We start from the raw sequence: 8,882 nt of genomic DNA, 5'->3' as shown, positions 1-8,882 counted from the left end.
TGCTCTATATAATTAGCTATTTCATTTATTTAAACTGAGATATGCTTATGTAACACTTGAATCCTAATTTTGATCTCCCTGCCTTTTTGCTACTATAGGCAATATATTTGTTTATAAAAATCAAATCTTCATTGAGAAATTCTCTTTTAAGAAATAGTCCTTTTTACATGTATATATGCCCATCCTACGGGACGTATTATGGTATCACGCTCGGTGTCCGTCAGTCCGTTAACTTTTCCTTGTAAAGGCGATAACTTCAGTTTAACTTTAATATAATTTGATGTGAATGATACTAGCATGGATCTCAGGAAGCCTATTGATTTTGAGCCATTTGAGGTCAAAAGGTCAAGATCAAAGTGACATGTTTTCATCTTACCCTTCTGAAGTCCTTGTTAACGTGATAACTTTAGTTGAACTTAACCTAGGCTCATATTATTTGGTGTGTATGATACCAGCATAGATCCCAGCAATTCTATTGATTTTGAGGTCAGAAGGTCAAAGGTGAAGTCGCCACCTTCCACTATTCTTGCTTGACCAACAACTCTATTTTCCATGCTTGGCGGGCGTATTATGTGCTCGCCTTAGCGACACTCTTGGTGATGCATATTCAAGATCATGTCTGTTATTTATTACCCATGATCTATGGCTGACAGAATATTTTGATCAGTTATTTTTACTAACATTTTGTTAAAATTGCTGCTATCTGGTACATACATGTAGGCCCTTCATTGTAAATATATTGTACATAATATACTCAAGTGTCTCAGTATAAACCAGATGCTGGATAAACCAGATTCGCACTATCTTGACCTTTCAACCTAATCCAGCTGAGTAGAGGAGTTCTATGAATACAAATGAGGCAATTCATTTTGGCCCCCATGCCATGTATTATTCACCAATGTTTCTCAATTGTAGGTTCAAGAGGCCCATGAAATGCAAGCCCTGTAGTTTGGAGTACATATGCTTTTCACACTGCATTTCCTTAACCACATACTATCCTTAACCCCGGACTATCCTTAACCCCATACTATCTTTTTTTCAATTCACACTGTCTTTCTTAACCCCGTACTTTTTGCTTAGCCGGGGTTAACGCCTTAACCCCGGGCAATCACACAGCTCATAAATATTGATGATTTTACCATACAGAGTGCGATTAACGTGCAATTTCGACTTCTGTGATTGGCTAATGCTTAGCCCCACTTTTGCTTAGCCCTGTTTCGTTTCACACTGCATCTCTTAGCACCGCAATTGTGGTGCTAGCACCACCATAAGCCGGCTAACCCTGCCTTTTTGCAGGGCCAGATAGTACCGTACTATTTACCGTGCTAGCCCACTTTGCTAAAACGTAGTGTTAAAACAAAGTGGGCTAAGCTTAACCCCAGGAAATTGGTGGGGCTAAGACCCCCCCCCCCCCTTAGCCCCAACAATTTCCCGGGGTTAAGGACAAAAAGTGCAGTGTGAAAAGCATAATAGTATAGTACAGTATACACCAAATAAATAGCACAAACTTTTTTCCTTATGAGGTTTGTAATAGCAATGTTCAGCAAGTTGTAACCACACACATGTAGGCCCTACATGTATGTGATATTTATTAGACAATTTCAGTGTCTGTAATATGGAATATTGCATTTACCCCAAGCCATAAAGCTGACTTCCATTTGTGTGCAGTGCATCTAATATCTCTCCAGCCAATGGCACTCTGGAAAGCAATCTTCTTTCAAGAGGTTATCTTCTTTTCATGATATTGGTATGAATTAAAGGTGCCATTTCTGAAATTTGCCAGATTTTTTTCTTTTCGTTTGGTTTGAAAGTAATAAACTTAGATCAGTTGAATTGACAAAAACATTAAATCAGATCATTTATCTTCCAAAACAGTATGAATGTTAAGTATTTTCACACATTTTAGGTTAATTTTTTTTCTTTGTTCTTTTCCAATGAAGCACCTCTCAATATACTAATTCTGATACAGTTTAATTGATATTCTGTACTGTATGCAAGTTCTTGAATTTTTAAAATAGATATAAAAAAATTCCCAAATAATGTACATGTAGTGTATTTGGAAATTACTCTGCCTGTTGAAAAATGCCAGAATATCCAAGTTTGCTTAACCTAGAATGGATGGGTCATCCAATGCAATATGATGATTTATTTTATTTGATACTGGGGTTTCAGTTGCCTCAAGGCATCAGAATGTTGCATAATTTAACAAGAATGCATTTGTGTACATACATACAAGTACTTGTTATGTTCAGTCCTGACATGTATTTCTGAAATGCACCCACATCAATTTGAAATCTGCTGTGTTGACTCTAAATTTTGGAGTGTCATACTGTGAGAAAAAAAGTTAAACAAATTTTGGTACAATTCTTCATTAAGATGTTAATCTTTCTCTTGGCAAATAGAAAGACGATACACACATGACTGTATTTACATTTCATTTTATTAAGAAATATTATTGAAGTAATTCATTTTCCAAAGTGATTGTTTGCCACCATCAACTCCATAATGGATGTATTTGCATGTCACCCATCCGGGGGGGGGGGGGGGGACACTCACATATATTGGTGGTACGGGGACGTGCCGCTTTGATGACCCCCTCTTTCAGACCTAATTTTCAGTTCTCTAGATACTCTGAATGACAAAAGTTTCGTTCAGAAGCCGCCCCGCTGGCAAGACCCCCGTTACGAAACATCTCGGTTCCCTAGCCCTGCCAAAATTGCCCAGCGCGAGCACCGCACGAGAGGGCTGCACGCACGGCTTCACAACTCCCTCCTAAGTAGCTGCTAGCGCCCACATACATGTATACATGCATAGCGCTACCGTGCATCGTGCCTACAGTACCGCGATCCCGTTTGGTAGACCCTGTTTTTCACACTGCCCGGTATATATTTAGTTCCCAAGACCCCGTATTTTACCCTTGTAGTCAGTTCCGTAGACCCCATATCAGGGTCTTGTGAGGCACACCCCCATCAAAAATATAATTTTAGTGCCCCCCCGTCACCCATATAATAGTGGAAGTTAAAGACAAGCTGTCTTTCAAAGTATTTGCCAATATCCAATATTGTTGGTGTCAGTCAGTGTTGTGTTTGCTTGAGATAGAAAAAAATAATCTAATCCTGTTTAAGTTTGACATGACTTGGCCAAGTTGGCCTTTACACTTTCAGATCTTATATTTTTAGTATGCCATCTTTACAGAACCATTGCATTTTCTATTGCATATTTTCTATCATGGGTACATGTAGGTCTACATAATAAAGTTGGCATTTCAGATCCTCTTAGGTCTAGTAGATACGTGCATATCCTTCGGCAAAGTTATTCATTATTAAATTCTGAACGAGATGTTTTTATTGAAGCAACCAAGCTCTATTAAGGATAACACACTAGTTTTATTTGCTATCCTTTTAAGTCTTAATATTACTGAAGGGTAGTGATTATGTGAACAGTACGTAGGCAGACTTTATTACAAAAGTAATCAGGGATATGAATTATGGCTTTCAACTCCATCTTTTTTTGTTACAAATCTAGACAAGAGAAAACCTGCAGCTCCAGATCATACAGATGTAACAATGCTTTTGGAACATTACTTTAATAAGAAAAGACCAATAATTGGTATAGAAGATTATAGTTCAATACAATAATTATCCAACTTTGAGTTGTAAAGAAACATTTGAGAGAGCTCTAAAAATTTCATAATAAGAAATCAAAACTCAACTACTCAAATAATGAATGATGGTATTACAAGTGGGACATTAAAAAGAAAAGTTACATGTATTTGTAATTTTGGTCATTATCCTTATTATTGCTCACTTTATTTATTTTTTATTTTTTGCTTTTTTTCGGGAGGGGGGGGGGGTTCCAGTCAATAATTGCAATCATGGCTTATGTTTAATAATTGATTTACAGATGTATAATATCAGTAAATATTGGAGAGCTTCTGCATGAGATAATTGCCACACAAAAGCAATGTATATGTTTTTTATTCAGTTCTTCTATTAAACTACTTAGTACCGTTCCAATCTTTAAAAGTGCCCCAACTTAAATGCTACTCAAATTTATACTGTAATGTTAGTTCTGTAATTCATTGTTTTGCAACCACTCAAACCAAAGTACGTATTTCTGAACTAATTGCATCTAGAATTTTCAGTTTTCATTCTCATCTCATAATCAGATGAATCACTTCTGACTTCCAAATGCCCAAGAGAAATTAATCAAGTTAGGATGAGTGAGGAGGTATGGCAATGATGAGCGATAGCAATATATGAAATTATTGGCAAACACTGAACAGCGATGCCTGAATCCTGCCGAAGATCTGCTAGTGGATATATTTTCTGTTATTCTTTGCGCTTTGCCGAGAGGGGAAAGAAATGGATCGGATGATGCATGCTCAGTCATCAATGCTCCTACGTGAGTCAGAGCCGAGGATGGATGGGAACCATACATGTAGTTGATATTGGAAGATTAAACTTGATGGAGACAGGTGTAAATCAATGATAGCAGTGCTAAATTTGTTCACTATTCGAGGACACTGATTTGAATGGTGTGTTTTTTTTTAAACTAGTACTCATAGCGCATCCATACTGTATTTTAAAAATAAACATTATAAAAACTGACTTTGCATGTACGTGTACATGAATTAATTTACTGCTCTTTGATAAAGATGATTTGCATTGGAAAATATTGATGAGCATTGTACTTTACATGTAAGTATCGGCATTTTTGTTTTATTTTATTTTTCCCTGTGTAATGAATTGTGTCTATCAGATCTTCATTGGGGAAAAGGGGGGAAAATATGGTGATGCATTAAAATGTCCTATTTGACACACATATACAGCACATGCAGTGCAGAGGTGAACACCTCAAATACGGCTGTGAATTTTCAGGTACATGTATGTTTTAAAATTGTATACATGACATGTACATGTACCTGTCCATATTTTGGTTGAGAACCCAGCTTACGGCCTTCATGTACATTTGCGTAAGGCTTTTTTGCCATCCTTGAATTGAAGTTTAGGCAGGATTAATTTGTAAAGGACAAGTCCACCCCAACTAAAAGATAAAAATCCAAGAAGCATAACACTGAAAATTTCATCAAATTCGGATGTAAAATACATGTAAGAATAATGTCATAAATAATAAAATAGTAATAATTATCTTATTTTTACCATCCTGATTTTGATGAAATTATCAGCGTTTTCCTTGTTCAATTTTTCTCTAAAATTCTCTGTAGATTCAAATCAACATTTTTCTGGGGTGGACTTTACCTTTAAAGAAATGGTCCAGGCTAGAAATATGTATATCTCAATATATAGAGTAAAATTCACAAAGCAAAATGCTGAAAATTTGATCAAAATCTGATAACAAATGAAAAAGTTATTAAATTTCAAAGATTTGCATTATTCCGCTGGCAAAACAGTTCTAGGCATGTCTTTATGAATATTCATTAGGTGGGCTGATGATGTCATTTCCCCACTTGTTCGTTTGTATTTTATTACATGAAATTAGGTTTATTCAAAATTTTTCTACCAAGAATTAAAAAAAATTGGATTGACAATTGTTAAAGGACAAGTCTACCCCAACAAAAAGTTGATTTGAATAAAAAGAGAAAAATCCAACAAACATAACACTGAAAATTTCATCACAATCGGATGTAAAATAAGAAAGTTATGATAATCTTAAAGTTTTGCTTAATTTTACAAACAGTTTTATGCACATCCTGGTCGGTATGCAAATGAGGAGACTTATGACGTCATCCACTCATTATTTCTTTTGTATTTTATTTTTTGAAATATGAAATATTCTAGTTTTCTCCTCATTGTCAAGTGAAACAAAGATTAATTCCGCCCTGAACAAGTGGAATTAACATTGTTTAATACTATATGGCTCAGTCAAGTTGGTCCTTAATGTCGAATCTGTAAAAAATGAAATATTGTATAATTCAAACAATAAAAAAAAAAGAAATAGTGAGTGAGGGACATCATCGACTGTCTCATTTGCATGCAACTGAGTTGTGCATATCACTGTTTTGTGAAAAATAAGTGGAACTTAAAAATGTCATTTTATTTAACTTTCTTATTTTTCATCCGATTTTGATGAAATTTTCAGCGTTATGCTAGTTTGATTTTTCTTTATTTATTCAAATCAAAATTTTTCTGTGGTGGACTTTAGCTATATAAAGTTCATTAGTTATTTATTGCCACAAAAAAGTGGTGATGTGACATCAGCCTACCTAATAAATATTAATGACAATGTGCATATAACTGTTTTCACAAAATATTGATAAACTTTAAAATTCAATTTAATTTTTTTATTTATTCGATTTTGATGACATTTTCAGCATTTTGCTCTGTGAATTTTACTGTATTTATTAGATATAAATAATTTCAGCCTGGACCATCCCTTTAAATATCAATGGTGCAGAGACTTCAAGCAAAAATATATTGCAGGTTTAAACTTTTTATGTTTTAAGGGCAAGACCGCTCTTCTATAGGGCACAATTCTATTTACCTGTAGGGGAAGGCGGGGTAAGTTGAGCATAGGGGCAAGTTGAGCCACCGCCCCCAGGCCAATAATGAATGAGTCAGACATTATGGTGGTGTCATGTATTGATGACCCATTACATAACCATTAACCCCACCACATTGTTTTCAACTTTGAAACAAAAAGTATATTTTTAGAGGGAAAAATACAAATTTCAGCCAAAAAAGTAAAAAAGGGTGTGAAATAGATAAGTGTTTTTTACACACACACTTCTTTACATATAATAAAGCATAAGAACAACATTGTCAGTCCAGGTATGGATCTTCATTCTTGTCACAGTCTTTTACATGATGGATATATAAGAAATGTGTGGATGCGAAATTATCGCATTTAGTTCGGACTGGGGTAAGTTGAGCCAGCAAACATGGGGCAAGTTGAGCCATGGTAATTCTTATGGTAATGTAAACAAAAACACAATCAAACCTTAAAAAGCCATCGATATGCAGGCAGAAAAGAGCAAATTCACATGACAGTTCTTTTACTATTAGAGAATGTTGGTATTTTTAGAGAATTAGCAAGTGAAAAGACTTTAAATAAAAAATTGACATGCTGGTTCTTCCCGCATACATTTTGTACATAGTTTTTATGGCTCAACTTACCCTCGAAGGTGGCACAACTTACCCCATAGATGGGGCAAGTTGTGCCACTTTACATCGTTTTTTTCAAAGGTCACAACGACTTTCAGTGTGGGGGTAGAAAGTTGTATATAGGTGAAAAAGATTTCCCAAGAATCATATCTAAAGGCAAGGTACTTATTTCTACAATATTATTAGTCATATCAATTCTATCATGCAAAATGCAAAAAGTGTCACAACTTACCCCGCCTTCCCCTACATATGAAACAAATGGGAAAATGAAAAATGGGCACTAAAAATCTCCAAAGCTAATGTGTTGGACATTGAGGCCAGTCATTTATTAGGCATCCATTGCCATAGCATTTGGTGGCTTTGCATGATTTAAAACCCTGATACAGCATTTTCAAAATCATTTTAATTTGCCATAATCATGCAAAGATGACGATGAACTGAGTTTGAAGCTGATTTCGAACTGATATTGAGATCTATATCAACTGGCTTGTGCTTCTTTAAAAATGCAGCTTCATGCAAATGTGCATTTTTTGTCATATGAAGTTTTGTAATGAAAAATAAGAATTTTAGTGACATAGATATACATGTAGGCATGTAGCAGTTAACAAAGATTGATATATGATCAATGCCAATAAATCTTGTTCTAAATTCATCTCTCCCTTCATATGTTCAATGTATCATATGTCAAAAAACAGTATAGTTCTCAGCACTTAGACACTCATCCAAACTCTCTCATTCTTTCTTTATCTTGTACACCTCGGAATAGAATATTTCTAGACAGAAAACCACAGAAAGATAGACAGCCATGAAATGCCTACTACTATTAAATCATTTCGTTTATTATAAGTTGCAATTTTACATACCGGTAATACTGTACACATGTTGTTCACTGTCCTAAATATTGATATTGAGCAGCAAAAAATTATTAGCAAATTGCATACTGAGTGGGATTAAAAAGGATTTTTTATTTGAAATGGCAGAGGGCAAAATTATTATGAAATTGTACTACCAGACTAGAGCCATTTTGATATGGCTACATCACTTGGAAATTGATTTACTGCTGTATTATATTCAAATAAGGTGTGCCCATCAAATCTTCATTAAATATTGAGAGCTCTCGTTAGTGCATGAATTGATGCATGAATCAAATTAATTTTCTTTCTCTTGTGGGTTATTATTTTTTCTGTGGCATGTATTTGTAGATGTAATGCATAGTTCTGCAAGCTCTTTTGACAAACATGTATTACATGCCGGTGTTGTTCCTGGGGGTGGGGTGCACTGCCGTTACAAGGTGGACATCATGCATGTTTACAAAAGCACATTAAAGGTAAAAAAAACCCAATGTTTTTATGGCTGGTGATGTATGTGCATACATGTAAATTTACAGTGAAAAGGTGCATAAATGTAAATATTGCCAAAAGCAGATGAATTTAAGAATATTCATCCCTCTCATGAAAATGATATATTAGAGGCATCATTTAGGGGAGGAAAATCATGACAAAATCCTCAGAGGATCCATGGCGGATCTAGCTTTTTGTTAAGAGGGGGTTTGACAAGTTGGTTTGACCTAATAATGATGAGCTGTGACGTAATGCATACTACATGTACATGTTCCCCCTCCCCCCAGTAGATCCGCCAGTGTTCTGTTTGCGCAACTCTTGTTAACAGGGAAGGGGTGTTGGATTTTCATCCCACACTCCTTTTCTATCATTTGTTAGGGAGCCCGAGGTGGGGGTTGACCCCCCCTCCCCCCGTAGA

Source organism: Lytechinus pictus, chromosome 3 (genome assembly GCF_037042905.1).
Source record: "Lytechinus pictus isolate F3 Inbred chromosome 3, Lp3.0, whole genome shotgun sequence".
NCBI lineage: Eukaryota > Metazoa > Echinodermata > Echinoidea > Temnopleuroida > Toxopneustidae > Lytechinus > Lytechinus pictus.
This window is presented reverse-complemented; position numbering follows the sequence as displayed.